The 20,204-nt window shown below is 43.9% G+C and overlaps 1 protein-coding gene across 1 annotated transcript in view; it reads left to right on the top strand.

The window, feature by feature from the left end:
- cox10 (cytochrome c oxidase assembly factor heme A:farnesyltransferase COX10) overlaps window positions 1–20,204 on the top strand; it is a 67,724-nt gene that overhangs the window by 8,258 nt on the left and 39,262 nt on the right. The gene's annotated exons all lie outside the window — the stretch shown is intronic.

The following is a 20,204-nucleotide window of genomic DNA, read 5'->3' as shown; positions in this document are numbered from 1 at the left end:
TGTCCAGGGCCCTGATTACACTGCAGGTTCCTGCCCTAGGGGCCAGACAGCAGGGTTATGTTCACTAGGTAGGCTCCAACCTGAAGAAAACCAACTAAAACTGGGAGGGACTAACCTGAACTAGTCCAATGAGAAATGCTTGTTTTTGTTGCAAAATGTGTTTGGTTGTAAAACCCTCCCTTAGCCCTAACACTAGCCCAGCCTTCAACAGCCAAGTTCCAGGCAGTGTCCTCTCTCTCATTTAGAGCTGGAATGAGGTTATTTTCTCAACGGGGTCACAATGAACGGAACTTATTTGTCCCAACAATCCAAAGCTCTTGGACCTGACCTTTCCGTGCAGGCATGTAGTATTTTCTCTAGTCTAGCGTGTCATTGTCAGGGTGACATCTGTAGAATTATGAATAGCGTCAATCCATCAAACAAAATAAATGGCATTGTCCCGTCAATGACTTCTTGGAACTAAACTCTGCCTGCCTTTCCCCTTCAATTTACCTCTTCACCCATCTACCTTACACTGGAGCAGGAGTGTAAAATATCCTACAGGTGTGACAGTTATGTCTCCTTCTCTAAAAGCAGGGGCAGATTGGTAGTCTCTAATCCCCAGCTGTAGGGCTCCGGGGCCCCAGCCCTGAGGAGTTCAGTGCTGAGAGATGGGAGAGGCGGTAGCTACATCATGTCCGTCCCTATCTGTATCAAGTCAGCCACTGTCATTCTTAATTTTCTCTATATTAATTTGTTCGGGGCAAGGAAGGACATGATGATTCATCTTTCATTTAGAGTACTAGATCTTTCTCCTTTCATCTCCTCTTTATCTCCTCCCAGCACAGCAGGCACCAGCCAGGCCTAGTCAGAACAGAAGCCTGGGGCTTGGGTGAAGGTGAAGTCCAGGGAGCCACCCACTAAGACCGGGTTTAGGTGATGGGTCTGGGGCCCTACAAAATCAGTTAAATTAGTCTGATTTGGTTTTATTTTCCAGGTTTCTGTTTTTCGCTCTAAAAATCATTAGACCTATGTTAGCAATGTTGCTGTAGTGCTCATCTGATTGCAGTGTTTGCACGACAAATGGCCACTGGATTGACACAAATAATCATGAGATCATTCTAGTGGTAGACCAACACGCACACAGACGCGGGCATTCCTGTGCCATTTCAGAAAGTTGAAGGAAAATACGAATCACTGATGCATTTTGTTCATGTCTTATGATAATCTTGGGCAAATGAATGCATTTTCTAATAAATTCAAAACATTTTAGTTGATTTCCTACTAAGTTCAATCCATTTTTAAATGTTGTTTTAATGTCTGGATTCTTTGATTCTGTCCGCCTTCTCCGTAACTCAGTTTATCGGGTCCTAGAGGGGAGTGTGTGGCTGTAGTTTGGGTAGGCTTTAGGTGTGGGTTGGCTGCTGTTCTGAAGTGGGCAGTGTGGAACATGTAGACTATCTTCAACCGAACATGAAGGGTAGTAGTCTAAGTTGTAGAGTTGGGAGGTAGTATTACAGTAGAGCAGGACCAATGGAATTCATGTTGATTTGTTTTGTTTGATGTGTCTCCGCTTTGAAGTCTTAATGGGCCCGCCAGCCAGGCCAGTGCATTATGGGTGGGTGGTAGCGGCGTGCACTTGGCCAACTGACAGTCATTTATTCACGCTGGCAAAGAGACACACAGGAAGAAAATTGTGGATGAGGTAAAAATGCCATTGTCATTGGATCGCAGTAAATTGTCTTTGAAAGTAAATACAGAGCTCTTGTAGGACTGTCTTACCTCAACATGTTTTCCTCCCTTTTTTTTTATGTGGATGGCCTTGTTTTTCTCAGACCTTATGTAAGCAGAGCCCGAGTCTCCTCACGGTTCTGTCTGGAATCTGAGGGCATTAAATCTTTAGGCCAGGGCTTCTCTTTCTTGTGGCCAGCACCAGTTGTTAGACAGACCAGGGCTTCACTCCACACAAGGCAGCCCCTGTCTGCCTCCATGTTTCTTGTCTTTCTCAATGTCCCTCTGTGGTGACAGATCCCTGTGATGTCATCAGTTTTAATTGGCAAGATTGAGGGATTGAATTAAATGTAGTTTAAAGGGAAAAGAGCCACCTGGTTCAAGGAGGCCATTTCCTCCAGTTGGCGTCCCAAATGGGGCCTTGTTACCCTACATAATGCTCTACCTTTGACTATATAATGAATAGGGTGCCATTTGGGAGGCAGCCCTAACCTTACCTATGCTGGTAGTATGCCTGCTCAATGATACTGGCTGGCCAGCAATACTTTCATAAAAAAAATATCCAATGAGCCCATAGAGATTAGGGTTTTGCAGTATTAGTATTTGTTTCTCTAATAGGGTAACACAATTCTTAGACAAAAAAGGCAGTTAATTACAAGTTGGTAGTTGCTCCCCTTTTTTTAAAATATTTATACTGTAAGTATGTCTATGTACGTGACTGCTAAGTAGTCGTTTTTGCTTTGTTTGGTATAATAATGTAATTTTCTTTTGTGTAATTACACACACACACAAAGGCCTCGGGGTTGTCGTGTGACACGTAACACTGCGGTGCGCTGCCCCACACACTTTGCTTCCGTGGCGACTCTCTGATCCTCCGCTGTGTCGGCTTGACACACCGGATCATCTGTCAAGGTTTTGTCTCGTAAAAGAAACACACCCTCACCTGGGTGTAATTGATCTAAACACTTTGGTCGTCCATTTGGTTTTATTATGAAAACCAAAAGAAAGGGAGGGGTACGAAGAAAATATGACACTTTTTTTTTTTTTAGATGTGGTGCCAAGTGTTTTTTTTCTTTAAAAGCAGTGCTACAGCGTCAGTACTGTGGTTGGGCTTGATCAAAGCACGCACTTATTTTCTTGATTTGACAAATAAATCTACAGCTTCAAATCAAAGTAAGCAGAGGGTAGATCCCCCACTAAAGATCCACTTCCTATGAATTCCCCCGCCGCCCTTTAATCCTTTAATGTTTTGGGCCCTGAAGACTGAAGTGTCGGCAGCGGACGGAGTGTGTGTGCTCCTGAGTGTGTGTGTGTGCTCCTGAGTGTGTGAGAGTGTGTGTGTGCTCCTGAGAGTGTGTGAGACCACATAAAACAACTGCGGTTGAATTACCTTCAGGAAAGGGAGAAAAGAAAATGTCTTTGGGGAAGAAGAATGCCTGACTTGGGTTTGTATCCCAAATAGCACCATATTCCCTGTATAGTACTACATTTGACCAGAGCTCTATGGGCCCTGGTCAAAAGTAGTGCACTATATAGGGAATAGGGTGTAATTTGGGATTTAACCTGTCTATGAAGCCAGCAAAGGGAAGCCAGACCTTCAGTAGTGCAGCTATCAAAGCCAAGGCTGCTGTTCTTCCCATGGGGGAAGTGCCCGAAGGCAGGCGCTCTCACAGACCGAAATGTTGTGGTTTCTTTTCTTAAACATCCCCATTTCGGGAAACTGACGCAAGGGTGTAAGCGCCTGGAGTCACGTAACAATGGCATGGCACCGTCTGGAGTTTCTCACTGCACTGAAAAGACACAATGACAGTCATAAGATTTGAGCCAGAGAAGGATAGTGGGCTTTTGCAGGTCTTTTTATTTTTTTTCTTCTTCCACAAGAGTAACCAACAAAACTAAACAGCTGGCTTGACAGTTGGATCACTAGCTTTGCTGAACCAGGTATCCAAGTTTGTTTGTCTGTGTGCTTTTCTTGCGGACACGATTTGACGTGGTTCACGACAAACTTTCTGACTACCTCACCAGATGAAATGTGCCCAATTGATTTCACAGACGGTGGTAGTTAGGGTTGAATAGCGGGAACTTGGTTACCCAGATATCTCGCCCAAACCCACTCCCTTTTCCCAGGATAAATAACTGCAAGAAACTGTTCAATTCTAATATATTATTTCTATAAACAGCATTACGTGAAATGGAACTGTTAAATGTCATTCTGGCTTCTCTACGGCTTTCTCTCTGTATGATCAATCATCAACGCTCAGGGTGGGGACAGACGGCAGATCTCAGTATGGACCGCAGTTCACAATGCATGTATCCTCATGGTATTTTTTTTCTTGTGACGGGAAGGCCTACATTTTCTGCAGCTTAGCCTATACTATAGCAATATAAGGACTGAATGCGTGTCTAATTTACACATCAGTTTGGCTTTCGGGGGACACCTTTTCATATTTTTATGGTGAAGATGATTTTCTTTTAATTACAGGCTGTTTTAGAACTCTGCAGCTATCACTTGAATATCGTTGCTTTAAATCAGTGAGCAGTCTTTCCATCCGTTACATTCAAATGTCATCAGTAGATAATCCTGTTCAAGATAATACAGTGTGTATATATAGATCTCCTACCCTTCCTCTTTCAGGTAATACATTCTATGCAGTATTAGCCTTAAATTTAGCTAATGAATGATGGGTTATGCATACACTTCTAACTTATAGCCTCTGTTTCTTGTGCAATATGCACGTGCACTTCGCTGGCCCCTCTAACTAAAAAAACACTTTTTAGCTCTTGGAGTCCCAGGAAAAGGTAGACTAGAATAGCTAGATGGACACATATTTTTTGCATTTCTTATACTAATTGACTAGTCAATAATTCGACATTCATCTTATTTGATGAATGTTAAATAGTAGGAGTTTGAAAGAAGAGGACAGGCTATGGCGGTAGGCTATGGCGGTAGGCTATGGCGGTTATTTATTCACGCTGATAACCATTCCATCTGCATCTTATTCTAGTCCAACTATTATTCAAGAATGTCATGACAATGAAGATGATAAGGACAAAGACACTAATTTCATTTAACTGTTGAAAGCGAGGAAGGAATGAAGCAACACTAGAGAAAGTAATACACACATTAGGGTAAATATTAAGGTATATATCCGTCAGCTTACGAAATGTAAAATGGGTCCTATTATAATCAAACTTGCTAGCCCAGAATTGTAACTTTGTAGGCCGAATGTCCTGCACCAGAATTGCATGTTTTCTCCTAGCTTCATGGTTGGACCGTGGTGTATAATTCCAGTATATAATACAGTTCACGCTCAAAGATTAATTTATTTACCCAGAACATATAGCTACATCTATTTGTTTCTGTAGATGAAATGTGCTATCCATGTGCTGGATAACAGAACAATCATTTGGGCTTTTTTGTGCTTGGGCTCAAATGTCTTTAGCTCTTACATTAAAGATATTTTATGCCTCATCAGGCTCAGGTAGCATCGGGCTTGAATTTTCATGCCGATCAAAACTCTAATCCAATCCAAAAATGCATATGCTTTAGAATGATACTTCCGGTTTTTGGTGGGAAATACCGGGTTACCTGGGAAAAGTGTTTTTATTCTCGGGATGAAACATTTTGTGAAATACCGGAGAATATTCAAACCTAGTGTTATGTGGTATTGGAACCTGCTTGTGGGATGAGGTGGTGAGTCTATGGCCTCGTCTGAGGGCTGAGCTTGTGGTTTTTCCCTCAGAGCTCCATGTGTCCTTGCAAACCTGCCAGATGGTTGAACAGCTCTGTAATGGGTCTGAAGACAGGGCCTTGAGTGTTGGAGTGACCTGGAGGTGGTCTGGCCTTCTAAGCCCCTGGGGTCACAGCAGGGAAGGACTCCCCGGGTGTTCCAGCCATCAGAAGGCCACTCGGGCCCATCTCCCCCCCATCACTGACTCCCCACTCTCCGGCCCTAATTTAAGCTAATTGAGTAATTGGGACTGAAGACTGTTTCAAGCTGGGTTTGGTGGTCCTAAAGACCCTGGGTGTAACCTGAGGTCCTCAGCTAAACAAACAGGACCTGGCCTGTACTGTCAAATCAGGAGGAAAAGTGCAGTCTACTAATGTATTGCTCTGTCCCAAATGGCACCCTCTTCCCTGTATAGTGCCCTACTTCAGCTGGTGTACGATGTCTTGAGGTTTTGCTCGCCTGAGGTAGAGTACCTTACAAGCTGTAGACCACACTATCTACCAAGAGTTTTCATCTATTTTTTTGTAGCTGTCTATTTACTACCACAAACCGACGCTGGCATTAAGGCCGCACTCAACGAGCTGTATAAGGCCATAAGCAAACAGGAAAATGCTCATCCAGTAGGGGTGCTCCATGTGGCCTTAATGCAGGCAAACTTAAATCCATTTAACCTAATTTTTACCGGCATGTCATGTGCAACCAGAGGGGGAAAAAAACTCTAGACCACCTTTATTCCACACACACACACACACACACACACACACAACCGTACAAAGCTCTCCCTCACCCGCCATTTGTCACATCTGACCATAATTCTATCCTCCTGATTCCTGCTTACAAGCAAAAACGAAAGCAGGAAGTACCAGTGACTCGCTCAATATGGAAGGGGTCAGATGACGCGGATGCTAAGCTACAGGACTGTTTTGCTAGCACAGACTGGAATATGTTCCGGGATTCGTCAGATGGCATTGAAGAGTATACCACCTCAGTCACCAGCTTCATCAATAAGTGCATTGATGATGTCGTCCCCACAGTGACCCTGCGTACATATCCCAACCAGAAGCCATGGATTACAGGCAACATCTGCACCGAGCTAATGGCTAAATCTGCCGCTTTCAAGGAGCGGCTCTGACACTTGTCGGATGTGGCAGTATTTGCAAACTATTACGGATTAGGAAGGGAAACCCATCCTAGTGACGCGAGCCTACCAGATGGGCTAAATTCCTTTTTTATGCTTGATTTTGAGGCAAGCAACACTGAAGCATGCACGAGAGCACCAGCTGTTCCGGACGACTGTGTGATCATGCTCTCCGTAGCTGATGTGAGCAAGACCTTTTTTAAACGGGTCAACATTCACAACGCCGCAGGTTTTTTTTTTACGCTACTGTTTATTATCTATGCATAGTCCCTTTCTCCCTACCTACATGTACGTATTACCTTGACTAACCTGTACCCCCGCATATTAACTCGGTACCCCCTGTATATAGCCTCGTTTTTTTTGGGGGGGGGGGGGGGAATATTTTGTTAATGTTTATTTAAACTGCATTGTTGGTTAAGGGCTTATAAGTAAACATTTCACTGTAAGGTCTACACCTGTTGTATTCGGCACGTGTCAAACAATTTTATTTTGACCAGGGCCCATAGCTATCTGGTCAAAAGTGGTGCTCTACATAGGGAAGGGTACTATTTGGGACTCAGCCTTCTAGCGTGTGAATGAAGTCTCTCAGTCTAGTATGTGTGTGAAGTGTAACACACACCAAGGGCTTCCGAGTGGTGCAGCAGTCTAAGGCACTGCATCTCAGTGCAAGAGGCGTCACTGCAGTCCCCGGTTCGAATCAAGGCTGCATCACATCCGGTCGTGATTGGGAGTCCCATAGGGCGGCGCACAATTGTCCAGCGTCGTCCGGGTTTGGCTGGGGTAGGCAGTCATAGGAATTTGTTCTTAACTGACTTGCCTAGTTACATAAAAATGTGTGTGTGACTGAGTCATAAAGATTGTGATTTTTAGTTTTTTGTTGTGGAAAAAAGGATTTTGTGGCTGTCTGGCGTGTAATTTCCCCTGTAGTGTTGAAGGGTGGCTGAGTGCTCCTTTGTGCCTGCCTGTCTAGTTTGTTTTTGTCTCCTGCGAAGTGCTGTCTAAGGATGGTGGCACGCGAGTGGCGAGCCCCCACAAGCCCCCCCGGCCGCTATTACTGCCGCTGTGAGCGACGCCCTTCTCTCTTGTCTTGTGGAGGCATGTATTATTAACCCTCCTACAGTATCTCTGGCTTCTAACTCCTCTTAGTGGGCTCCTTCAAGCTTTATTGTAATGGTGAGAGGTTAGCATGTCTTGGGGGTATGATATTTATGTGTATGTGACTTTCTCACTCATCATTATATACGATTCATTCAGGACTGTCCGTAATCATGGTAGCATCCACAATCATGTAGAAGTGTTTAGAAACATTCTATTCTCATTTACAATATAAGTGACCAAAAAAATACACCAATACATTATTTACCGTTAATTTCTATCGGATATCGGTAATCTTTGGAAACAACCAAAACAAACAGCAAATGCATCCAACAAGTTTGTATATTCACAAGCTTGATGTAAACATTGCGTACTAGGAATATGGAACAAAACTTTTGACTACTTTAATACACATGTAAGTGAATTTGTCCCAACTTTTAGTCCCCCCATTTTTAAGGGACCATGTACAAAAAGTGCTGTAGTCTCTAAACTGTTCACCCTATATGAATGAAAATACCCCCAAGTTAAAGCTGACAGTCTGACTATGATGGAATGTATCATTTCAACACCAAAGTGCTGGAGTTCTGGCTCTAACCAGAATATAAATAGTGGGAGGCCCTGGTGCACAACTGAGCAAGAGGATAAGTACATTAGGGTCTACTTTGAGAAAGAGTCGCCTCACAAGTCCTCAACTGGCAGCTTCATTAAATAGTACCCGCAAAACACCAGTCTCGACGTCAACAGTGAAGAGGTGACTCCGGGATGCTGGCCTTCTAGGCAGAGTTGCAAAAAAATCTGTATCTCAGACTGGCCAATAAAATAAAAGATTAAGATGGGCAAAATAACAGACACTGGACAGAGGAAGATTGGGAAATTGTTATTGACAGGCGAAAATACGTTTGAGGTGTTCGGATCACAAAGAAGAACATTTGTCAGACATAGAAAAATGCAAAGATGCTGGAAGGGTGCTTGACGCCATCTGTCAAGCATGGTGGAGGCAATGTGGTGGTCTGAGGATGCTTTGGTGTTAAAGTGGGAGATTTGTACAGGGTATAAGAGATTTTTAAGAACGAAGTCTATCACTCCATTTTGCAACGCCATGCCATACCCTGTGGATGGTGCTTAATTGGAGCCAATTTCCTCCTACAACAGGACAATGACCCAAAGCACAGCTTCAAACTATTTAGGGAAGAAGCAGTCAGCTGGTATTGTGTATAATGGAGTGGGCAGCACAGTCACCAGATCTCAACCCTGTTGAGCTGTTGTGGGAGCAGCTTGACTGTATGGTACGTAAGAAGTGACAATCCAACTTGTGGGAGGTGCTTCAGGAAGCATGGGGTGAAATCTCAACAAATTGACAACTAAACTCAGCAAAAAAACAAATGTCTCTTTTTCAGGACCCTGTATTTCAAAGATAATTCCTAAAAATCCAAAAAAACTTCACAGATCTTCATTGTAAAGGGTTTAAACAGTGTTTCCCATGTTCAATGAACCATAAACAATTCATGAACATGCACCTGTGGAACGGTCGTTAAGACACTATCAGCTTACAGACGGTAGGCAATTAAGGTCACAGTTATGAAAACTTAGGACACTAAAGAGGCCTTTCTACTGACTCTGAAAAACACCAAAAGAAAGATGCCCAGGGTCCCTGCTCATCAGTGTGCTGCAAGGAGGCATGAGGACTGCAGATGTGGCCAGGGAAATAAATTGCAATGTCCGTACTGTGAGACACCTAAGACGGGGAGCAGGACGGACAGCTGATTGTCATTGATGTGGCAGACCACCTGTAACAACACCTGCACAGGATCGGTACATCCGAACATCACACCTGCGGGACAGGTACAGATGGCAACAACTGCCTGAGACAGGACTGGCAAAAAGTGCTCTTCGCTAACGAGTCGCGGTTTTGTCTCACCAGGAGTGATGGTCGGATTCGCGTTTATCGTCGAAGGAATGAGCATTACACCGAGGCCTGTACTCTGGAGCGGGATCGAGGTGGAGGGTCCATCATGGTCTGGGGCGGTGTCACAGCATCATCGGACTGAGCTTGTTGTCATTGCAGGCAATCTCAACGCTGTGCGTTACAGGGAAGACACATGTGTTACCCTTCCTGCAGGCTCATCCTGACATGACCCTCCAGCATGACAATGCCACCAGCCATACTGCTCGTTCTGTGCGTGATTTCCTGCAAGACAGGAATGTCAGTGTTCTGCCATGGCCAGCGAAGAGCCCGGATCTCAATCCCATTGAGCATGTCTGGGACCTGTTGGATCAGAGGGTGAAGGCTAGGGCCATTACCCCCAGAAATGTCTTGGCACTTACCCCACTCTTCCATCAAGGCACCTGTAACATATCACAGCAAATCTGGTGCAGTCCATGAGGAGGAGATGCACTGCAGTACTTAATGCAGCTGGTGGCCACACCAGATACTGACAGTTACTTTTGATTCCCCCCCCCCCCCCCCCCCCCCTTTGTTCAGGTACACATTATTCCATTTGTGTTAGTCACATGTCTGTGGAACTTGTTCAGTGTATGTCTGTTGAATTTTATGTTTATACAAATATTTACACATGTTAAGTTTGCAGAAAATAAAGGCAGTTGACAGTGAGAGGAAGTTTCTTTATTTGCTGAGTTTAGAATGCCAAAGATCTGTTAGGCTGTAATTGCTGCAAATGGATGATTCTTTGACGGACACAGTTATTTAAATTAAAAATCATTACTTATAATCTTGTCAATGTCTTGACTATATTTCCTATTCATTTTGCAACTCCTTTCATGTATGTTTTCATGGAAAACAAGGACATTTCTAAGTGACCCCAAACGCTAGTGTGTGTATCTCTATCTCTAGAGATGCTGACATTTCTCCCAAAGATGCAGTGTTGTCAGACCTCGAATAATTCAAAGAAAATAAGTTCATGTTCATTTTTAAACGACACAATACTAATGTTTTAACTTGGGAAGAGTTCAGAAATCAATATTTGGTGGAATAACCCTGATTTTCAGTCACAGCTATCATGCCTCTTGGCATGCTCTCTGCCAGTCTTTCACATTGATGTTGGGTGACTTTTTGCCACTTCTGGTGCAAAAAATTCAAGCAGCTCGGCTTTGTTTGATGGCTTGTGACCTTCGATCCTCCACCAAATTTTTCAGTGGGTGTGAGACCTACAAGCCACAGTGTCTCGCACCCACTGTGAAATTTGGTGGAGGATCGGTGAGGATCTGGGTGTGCTTCAGCAAGGCTGGAATTTGGCAGATGTGTCTTTGTGAAGGACGCATGAATCAAGCCACGTACAAGGTTGTCCTGGAAGAGAACTTGCTTCCTTCTGCTCTGACAATGTTCCCTAACTCTGAGGATTGGTTTTTCCAGCAGGACAATACTCCATGCCACATAGCCAGGTCAATCAAGCTGTTGATGGAGGACCACCAGATCAAGACCCTGTCATGGCCAGCCCAATCTCCAGACCTGAACCCCATTTGAAAATTGCTGGAATGTGATCAAGAGGAAGATGGATGGTCACAAGCCATCAAACAAAGCCGAGCTACATGAATTATTTTGGGAAAATATCGGGTATCGGCCAAAATTGCCATATTGGTATATCCCATGTGCGAGAATCACCGCACAGCTATTTTAAAGTCCGGACTCTGGCTAGGCCACTCAAGGACATTCAGAGACCACTCCTGCGTTGTCTTGGCTGTGTGCTTAGGGTTATTGTCCTGTTGGGAGGTGAACCTTCACCCCAGTCTGAGGTCCTGAGCACTGGTCAGGTTTTCATCAAGGATCTCTCTGTAGTTTGCTCTGTTAATCTTTCCATCAATTCTGACTAGCCCCTGAAAGAAATCCCCACAGCAGGATTCTGCCACCACCGTGCTTCACCGTAGGGATGGTGCCAGGTTTCCACCAGATGTGACGCTTGGCATTCAGGCCAAATTGTTCAATCTTGGTTTCATCAGACCATAGAATCTTGTTTCGCATGAGTCCTTTAGGTGCTTTTTGGAAAACCCCAAGCTGGCTGTCATGTGCCTTTTTTACTGAGTGGCTTCTGTCTGGCCACTCTACCATAAAGACCTGATTTGGTGGAGTGCTGCAGAAATGGTTGTCCTTCTGGAAGGTTCTCCCATCTCCACAGAGGAACTCTAGAGCTTTGTCAGAATGACCATCGGCCCTTCTCCCCTGATTTCTCAGTTTCGCAGAGCGGCCAGCTCTAGGAAGAGTCGTGGTAGTTCCAAACTTCCTCCATTTAATAATGATGGAGGCCACTGTGTGTTTGTGGACTCTCAATGCTGCGGAAATGTTTCGGTACCCTACCCCAAATCTGTGCCTCGACACAATCCTGTCTCGGAGCTCTATGGACAATTCCTTCGACCTCATGGCTTGGTTTTTGCTCTGACATGCACTGTCAACCGTGGGACCTTCATAAGACAGGTGTGTGCCGTTCCAAATCATGTCCAATCAATTGAATTGACCGCAGGTGGACTCCAAGTTGTAGAAACAGCTTAAGGATGATCAATGGAAACAGAATGCATCTGACCTCAATTTCGAGTCTCATAGCAAGGGGTCTGAATACTTTCCGAATGCTGTCTGTCTATTCCGGATTATGACATTGCTCGTTGTGATAGTTCTTAATCTCTCTTTTGGATTTATGTGTCTTCAAGGTATTGTTGGAGCAAGAAACACACATTTCACTGCACCTGCGATTAAAATCTGTGTACGTGATTTTAGAGCGAGATTACACAAGCATCCGGAACAACGGGCTTTCACGCAAGACTCTGTGTTTTGTTCCTCGACGCGAGCATGAAAGGCATTTAGCTCGTTTTGGGAGTTCTGCATCACTGTGTATCGCATGGCTGAGTTTCCTTTTGTAATCTGTTATCGTCTGCAAGCCCTGCCACATGCAACGAGCGTCGGAGCCGGTGTAATAGGATTCCACCTTGTCCTATGTAGAGGATATACTTTACATGTAATTGGGCCTGAAAGTGACTGGTTGCAGGAATAGTAAATACTTATGTTAACATACTAATGCTTATACATGTAATAGTGACCAGTAGCAGGACACATACTAATGGTAATCAATGGATAGGAGTAATGCATCAAATCAATAGTAATTTTAGCAGCAGCGTGGGTTGAGACTTGTGGATTGGTGTATATAATCAATGTGGATACTCTGGGAGCGGGAGAGCAGTAGTTATTTGCCATTTAAGTCTTATGGCCAATGGGATAGAAGCTGTTTAGGGGTCTGTTTGTCTTAGCCTTGATGCCTGGTACCGCTTGCCGGACGCCATCAATCATCTGTTTTAATCATATTTATCCAAACGCTTGGAGGTCAGATTGAGGTGCTAGCTAGTTGGAATGACTGGGCCCTGAAATGAGTCAGAAAATTCCCCACTGGGATACAATGTCTTGAACCCTCCTTTGGGCACCACACCTCTAACTTGTGAGGCTGTAAGGGCATTTCAAGAGCTGTACTAGTGCAAATGTTAAATCTTGTCCGAAGGAAAGCCATTTCAAATCATACTTTCTAGTAATTTGCTTTAACCGAAAACAACAAATCATTATAGGATAAATTATTGTGATTTTTTTTTTTATTTGTCTGGTTATGCCCTACTTCAAAAGTGCATTTTTGAAGAAATCCCTCTACATGCGAGGAGCCTACATTTTTGTCTTTGGTTTTCTGGTTATATTCCCCTTGTTTGAACTGAGCAGATCATTGTTTAATTTAGACTTGACTTGTCTGGCATGGGGGTTCTAATCATGCTATTGAGCTTGAGATGCAATAATGAAGCATGCTAAGGCTTGCATTTTTAATGTGGCCCATTTTACCGCAATTTCTCTCATTGCAAAACCTTGAAAATCAGCTTGTTGCTGATGCTGGTTCTAGAACACCTGTGGATCTGATAATGAGCTGATTGGTGATTAGACTACAGTGACTAATTTACTTATGAGGTTTCCCATGGTAACATAGACGGGGGTAGGCACCCTCTGTCTCCACAGGCAATTTCCCCACACCCACACGCTTTGTGTCGCCTGTCATTTGGTTGGAGAATGAGTGGCTCATGCATGCATCCCCATAGCTTCCCATGCATTTTTAAAAATCCACATTTGCATGCATAGGGCGCATCATCAGAGGCAATGTACTGTGACTCAGAGATATGGCGTGTGAGAGATGACAAACAGCCTAGTTGTGTACTAGAAATTAAGATCTTATAAAATAGATGGAGTCATTTATTTTGCTTTATTTGAATTACTATGTTACATTTAGGTCATTTAGCAGCATACACTCTTATCTAGAGCAACTTATACAGTCAGTAAATGTTCATACTTTCATTTAAAAATGTACTTTTTTCTCAGACATTTTCTAAATGGATAGCTTAATGGTTTATATAATGGTGACAATAACATCCACATAGCAGGCTCATTCAATGCATGTTACCATTCATCTTTGAAGGTGGTGGAACATTTATTTTCTCCATTGTAATATCCACTGTCAATTTCAAATGACTTCCTGAGTGCTTTTCAATTGTTGCTGCTATTTGCTTTTCCTTTAGGTGTTGTATTGACACAGAATGGTAGATAAGGTTAGGCTATTGAAGGTCATATCAGGCACTGAATAGCCCACAGTTTGTGTTCACTGAAGTTGGATACCTTGCTGTCATATCTTCTGAGATACAATCAGTTGGATGTCACCACAGTTCTAAATCTCAACTGTCAAAACTAGGTGTCCTCTTCCAGTATTGGTGCCAGCCACATACTGGGCATTCTACCCTGCCTGGGGTAGGCCTACTCAACTACCCAGTGGATTCCAACTGTCAAGTCCTCTCCCAGGGTTGCCCAAACACTCCAAGGTTTTAATGTGTTTTGGGGTACCGTTTGTGACATTCTACCTCCAGAAGAGGGACCATTAGTAGTAACAGAACCTCTCAACCTCACCAACAAGAACACTCCTCTTCAAAGACCATGAAAATGCTCTACTCTAAGAGTTTTATCTGTCCCCTGGTGAGCAGTAGTGACAGAAGATACGCTTTCAAACAGAGCATGAATACCACTAGCGTGACAACATCCCCACACACCAGGGTTTCTGTTAGGGAAATGTGGTCCGGCAGCATTTTAATTTAACAGAGATTTTGATAAATTTACTGGACCCATATGCATTGGGTGTGTAACCCAATTAGGGCGTTCACCCACGGTGCTCAGAATGACAGCATTACATTTAGATTATGGTTATTCTTAACAGAACATGCGACTTTGCCGATTTCAGATGCACACTTTGAAGATGTTAGAATAAATGCCACATTTGTTTATCCTCAGCAACAAGATGAGTAACGAATGGCAATCTACTATCCCCCATAGTAGAAAAGTGTACCCATTCTATTGGTCAGCTTGTCATTCTGTGCGAGAAAGATATGGCCTATTCCACATGGACTCTGGGACAGTTGTGGGATGATAGATCCCAAATTCATACAACCCAGTAGCCCTAGGCTACCAAAAAACAACCCAGTAGCCCTAGGCTACCAAAAAACAACCCAGTAGCCCTAGGCTACCAAAAAACAGAAGGCTGATGCAACAGATCAGAATATTTATCTTAAAATGTTAAACTATTTATTTCTTCACACAAGGCAGTAGGCTACGTGCACATGTTCGTTCCATTTTGCAGTTAGCGGGAAAACGCCATTGTTAAAAGCCCACCGCTCATGTGAGTGGTTTCATGTGACTAAGATTAAAATATCTATTTGAAATTTAGAAAGAGAGCAAATCCTAAAGATGCAACAACTAGCACGGGTTGCTAATATGACTAGGAGTGTCTACTGGAAAATGAAAAAGTTGATTTGAAAACCAATAGAACATAAAAGAAAATAGGCTACTGGTTTCAATGATTGCTTCCACGTTTCTATGGTCGGATTTTACTTTGAAGCAAGGTAAGACATGCCTCATAATATGAAGGAAAATGTTCAGGTTTCAAGCAATTAAGTGTATGTTTTCAAAATGCATACTGCCTCCAGCTCATAGCAAAGTCAATGGTGTGTGCCACGTTGAAGCCTTCCTCAAGTTGCCTATATGCACTTGAATGGCAAATGTGAAGTGCTCTTGAATGATTAGTTGAGAAATAAAAATAGTAGCTCTTTTTAATCTTGGCCATCAGGACTGCTTTTAACACACAATTGCATTTAGAATTGCTACACAATGAGTGGGCTTATAAAAACATGTTTCAGTCCAGCAACGAATGAGCTGTTTGAGGAGCGGAGGGCTGTTTGAGGAGCGGAGGGCTGTTTGAGGAGCGGAGGGCTGTGGGGCTGTTGAGGAGCGGAGGGCTGTGAGGGCGGAGGCGGAGGCTGGCGCGCTCCGTGCTGTCAGGTAGATTTTCCGCTCATAAGCTCTGTATCTGTATGCTGTGCGTGTTAATAAACACAACTATGAAAATACACACGCCAATTTAATTCCCCTAAATTATGCAAATTAACCTAGACCGATAAGCATGACTGGTCAAATGTATTTCCATCAATGAAGAGGCAAAAAAAAATCATTTTGCAATGGGACTTTTTTTTTCTTCTCCTGGACAACTGTCCGGCGGCAATTTTATTTATCGGCAAAAAAGATATAGCGGCCAAAAGCCAGCTATTACCATCTAACAGAAACCATGACACACACTCCCTCTAAACATTAAGCTACTTTGAGATGGAATAAAACATTTAAACACCCCATGCCTCCACTCCACCACTTGGAAGAATTGCAACAGACTGTTTCAAAATAACCTCTATGCTGAGGTCAAATTGTTATGTTTAACTAATCGTTTGTGTGGTGGGCTTCAAAGAAAGCATGAGAAAGACCGATGGACTGCTAGCTCTAGTAATCAATCCATCATTTGGTCATCATATTAGTTCCACTCTGACTGTGTAATGACTGAGTATTTTGTCTGCATCACATGCTTTTTTGGGGGGGGGGGGGTATTTTTCTCTTTTGGGTTTTGATGGTAAAGGTCAGATACATCAGTAGGCTGCCTAAGGAGAGGTTTAACACTACCCTGATCCCTTTGCGCAGACCCTGCTGCTGCTGTGTGTGTGAGAGCTCTTGTTTTCCACCAGCTTTGTTAAAACAATAGAGCTAACTGGCCTTTGCCACTTTTTTAGATGTTTGTATTCTCTCTCCTTTTCCACCAAGCTGTGAGTTGAATTCACTGGGGAGCCTTATTATGAGGAAGGAAAGTCCCTTGTTTAATCGCTTGGTCGGATCAGGATGGCACGAGAGCAGCCCCGATGGGTTTCTTTCATTCTGCGTTGGATTAAAATGAATATTTAACTAGGCGGCACTGTTTAATAGTTAATTTCCTTAAATTCTGTCTGTGTGAGCTGTGGGGTGCCAATCCATGTCAAACTGTACACGACTGGATCTTCTGCAGCTTGAGAAAGACCGGAGGAGACCGACGCTTGCCTTTGATAATGCTGTAAAGGAGACCATAGATCTGTGTCCTCAAGAGAAACGCCTGGGGAAAAAGAGGGGCCTTGGCTAGATATTGGGCTAGTTAAATTATTAGCTTTGTAATCACTGGTGTGGAGGGCTGTTTCTGGTATCCATTGACTTGGTCCTTTAATGTAAGTCCATAGTCCAGGCCTTCTTTAGGAGAAGCTGAACTGATAAAGCTTCATATCCTCACAAGTGGCGCAGCGGTCTAAGGCACCATCTCCGTGCTAGAGGCGTCACTACAGACACCCTGGTTCAAATCCAGGCTGTATCACAACCGGCCGTGACTGGGAGTCCCATAGGGCGGCGCACAATTGGCCCAGCGTCGTACGGGTTTGGCCAGTATAGGCCTTCATTGTAAATAAGAAATTGTTCTTAACTGACTTGCCTAGTTAAATAAAGGTTAAATATATTTTTTTAACCCTGAACTACCCCTGATATTTTCACTCATGCCACTTGACTTCCTCCCTTACATTCTTTGCCCTATACACTTGAGTCCAGCCTATTGGTCTTTTTCAGCTCTATGCTGCCTGCAACACTATAGCGCCAGAGGGGCGTTTTTGACAACTGCTTAAACATTTTGGATGTCAAAATTGGCTGGTTTTGTTGTGAAGACAAGTGGATGATTAGTGGTTTCATGTAAATCAGCTTTTCAGGCAGCCTAAAGCACTGTAACCTTAACATGGGTCAAGGGTTTGTGGTTTTCCCTCAATTGACCAATTGGACCATTTCAAGAGGTCTTGTTGCATTAGTTTGCCCTTTTAACCTCATGAGCTCTTGTAGCCTAATCTAACCTATATGACTACAATATTACAGTAGCCTAGCCTATACGACATGACCAAAAGTATATATGAACACCTGCTCGTCGAACATCTCATGCCAACATCATGGACATTAATATGGAGGTGGTCACCCAGCATTCGCTCTTCCATTCAGCCACAAAAGCATTAGTGAGGTCGGGCACTGATGTTGGGTGATTAGGTCTGGCTTACAGTCGGTGTTCCAATTCATCCCAAAGGTGTTTGATGGGGTTGTGGTCAGGGCCCTGTGCAGGCCGGTCAAGTTCTTCCATAGACCATAAAACAGGAAATGGCCTTCCCCAAACTGTTGCACAAAGTTGGAAGCACAGAATTGTCTAGAATGACATTGTACGCTGTAACGTTTTAAGATTTCCCTTCACTGGAACTAAGGGGCCTAGCCCGAACCATGAAAAAACGCCCCATACCACTATTCCTCCTCCACCAAACTTTACAGTTTGGTAGAGGTGACCCTATGCACACAGCCAAGACAAAGCAGGAGTGGTCTCTGAATGTCCTTGAGTGGCCCAGCCAGAGCCCGGACTTGAACCCAATCGAACATCTCTGGAGAAACCTGAAAATAGCTGTGCAGCAATGCTCCCCATCCAATTTGACAGAGCTTGAGAGGATCTGCAGAGAAGAATGGGAGAAACTCCCCAAATACTGGTGTGCAAAGCTTGTAGCGTCATACCCAAGAAGACTTGAGGCTGTAATCGCTGCCAAAGGTGCTGCAACAAAGTACTGAGTAAAGGGTCTGTACTTTATACATTTGTAAAATTTCTAAAAATCTGTTTTTGCTTTGTCATTATGGGGTATTGTGTGTAGATGATGGGGGTTGAGGGACTATTTTAATCAATTTGAGAAAGTCTGTAACGTGGTAAAAGTCAAGGGGTCTGAATGCACTGCATATGACTACAGTAGTACAGTAGCCTAACCTATTTGAATGCAGTATTAATGTATGGGCATCTTTGTGTTGTGCCAGAATAAAAAGTGGCTATCCAGGTACATTTTACAACTGAGTCAGACCTCTGAGAATACCTTCATGGGAATTGCCCCAGGAGGATCCACGACGAGTCATCAGCTTCTTTGATCAAAGGCGTGTGTTTGCAGCGAACAACACTTCCCCCTCGCACGCAAGGTGTCTCTCCGCTCTCTCATCGCCCTGGTCTGTTTACTGTACACACACTTGTCTACAATAGTACCAGCCGTCACCCAGAGAGGAAGACTTCATGACTTACTCGCTGAATGACTGGGCAGGCAGCTCTCTGTCTTAACACAGCCTTACAGGTTCTGACAAAGTGCTGTGATTATGGGCTTCAGTGACCAGCGAGACATGCAGCAGGCCACCAGCTACGGACCTGAGTCAAAGATGAAACGAACCACCACCCTGTATCGGTCTGTCACCAGAGAGCGAGTTCTTTTCTTCCCCTCAGCGATTTTGACCAAGAAATGGCACGCGAGGCAATGCAAACGCAATTACAGCTTTGAGTGCAATCATTTCTCTTTCATTTTTTACATATTCCCTTGTTCCACTGCTGTTTTATTTTGAGCAGATTGAAACAGCTGTCAATATAATTACAATTGGTCGAACAGAGAAAGACAGCAAACAATACTTCCTTCCTTATTTAAGTCTATGGTGACAAAATGACGAGACCGACCCCATACCTGTATGACAGTGCAGTTGCTTGAGTCATACAGTAAATGGATAGGGATGGTTTCCCAGACCCCGATTGAAACAAATGATTGGACTAAAAAGCATGCTAAATGGACAATCCTAGAAGAGGCTTATGTTATTAATCTGGGTCTGGGAAACTGGCCCTGATAATGTCATATACCTCATGTCTGAGTTCTCTTACACAAATGGATATGACTGGTCAGCACCTTGGTGGTCCTCTCTAGAGGTGCCTGCTGGTGCAGCCAGTGTGGTGAAGTGGCCCCTTTCTAAAGGACACACTGGCCCTACCGTCACTCAGCACCTGAGTGTGTGTGTGTGTGTGTGGATAATGGGCTACTGCTGAGGATGCACTCCTTTTTAGAAGTGTTCCTCTGACTCTCCTCATTGCACTCGGATGCACTCTCAGTCCGCAGCACTAACACGTTGAGGCCATACGTTCACATCATGCATGTTTTAATGGGCAGCCCCTTCGCGGACCTCTTTGTTGTCGGAGGAGGTTCCTTTACTGCCCATTGTTACATTTTACATTTTAGTCATTTAGCAGACGCTCTTATCCGGAGCAACTTACAGGAGCAATTAGGTTTAAGTGCCTTACTCAGGTAGC

The sequence above is a fragment of the Salmo salar genome, chromosome 28, assembly GCF_965601325.2.
Source record: "Salmo salar chromosome 28, fSalSal1, whole genome shotgun sequence".
NCBI classification, from domain to species: Eukaryota; Metazoa; Chordata; class Actinopteri; order Salmoniformes; family Salmonidae; genus Salmo; species Salmo salar.
Note: the sequence above shows the minus strand (reverse complement) of the source record. Positions and strands in the feature narration are given on the sequence as shown.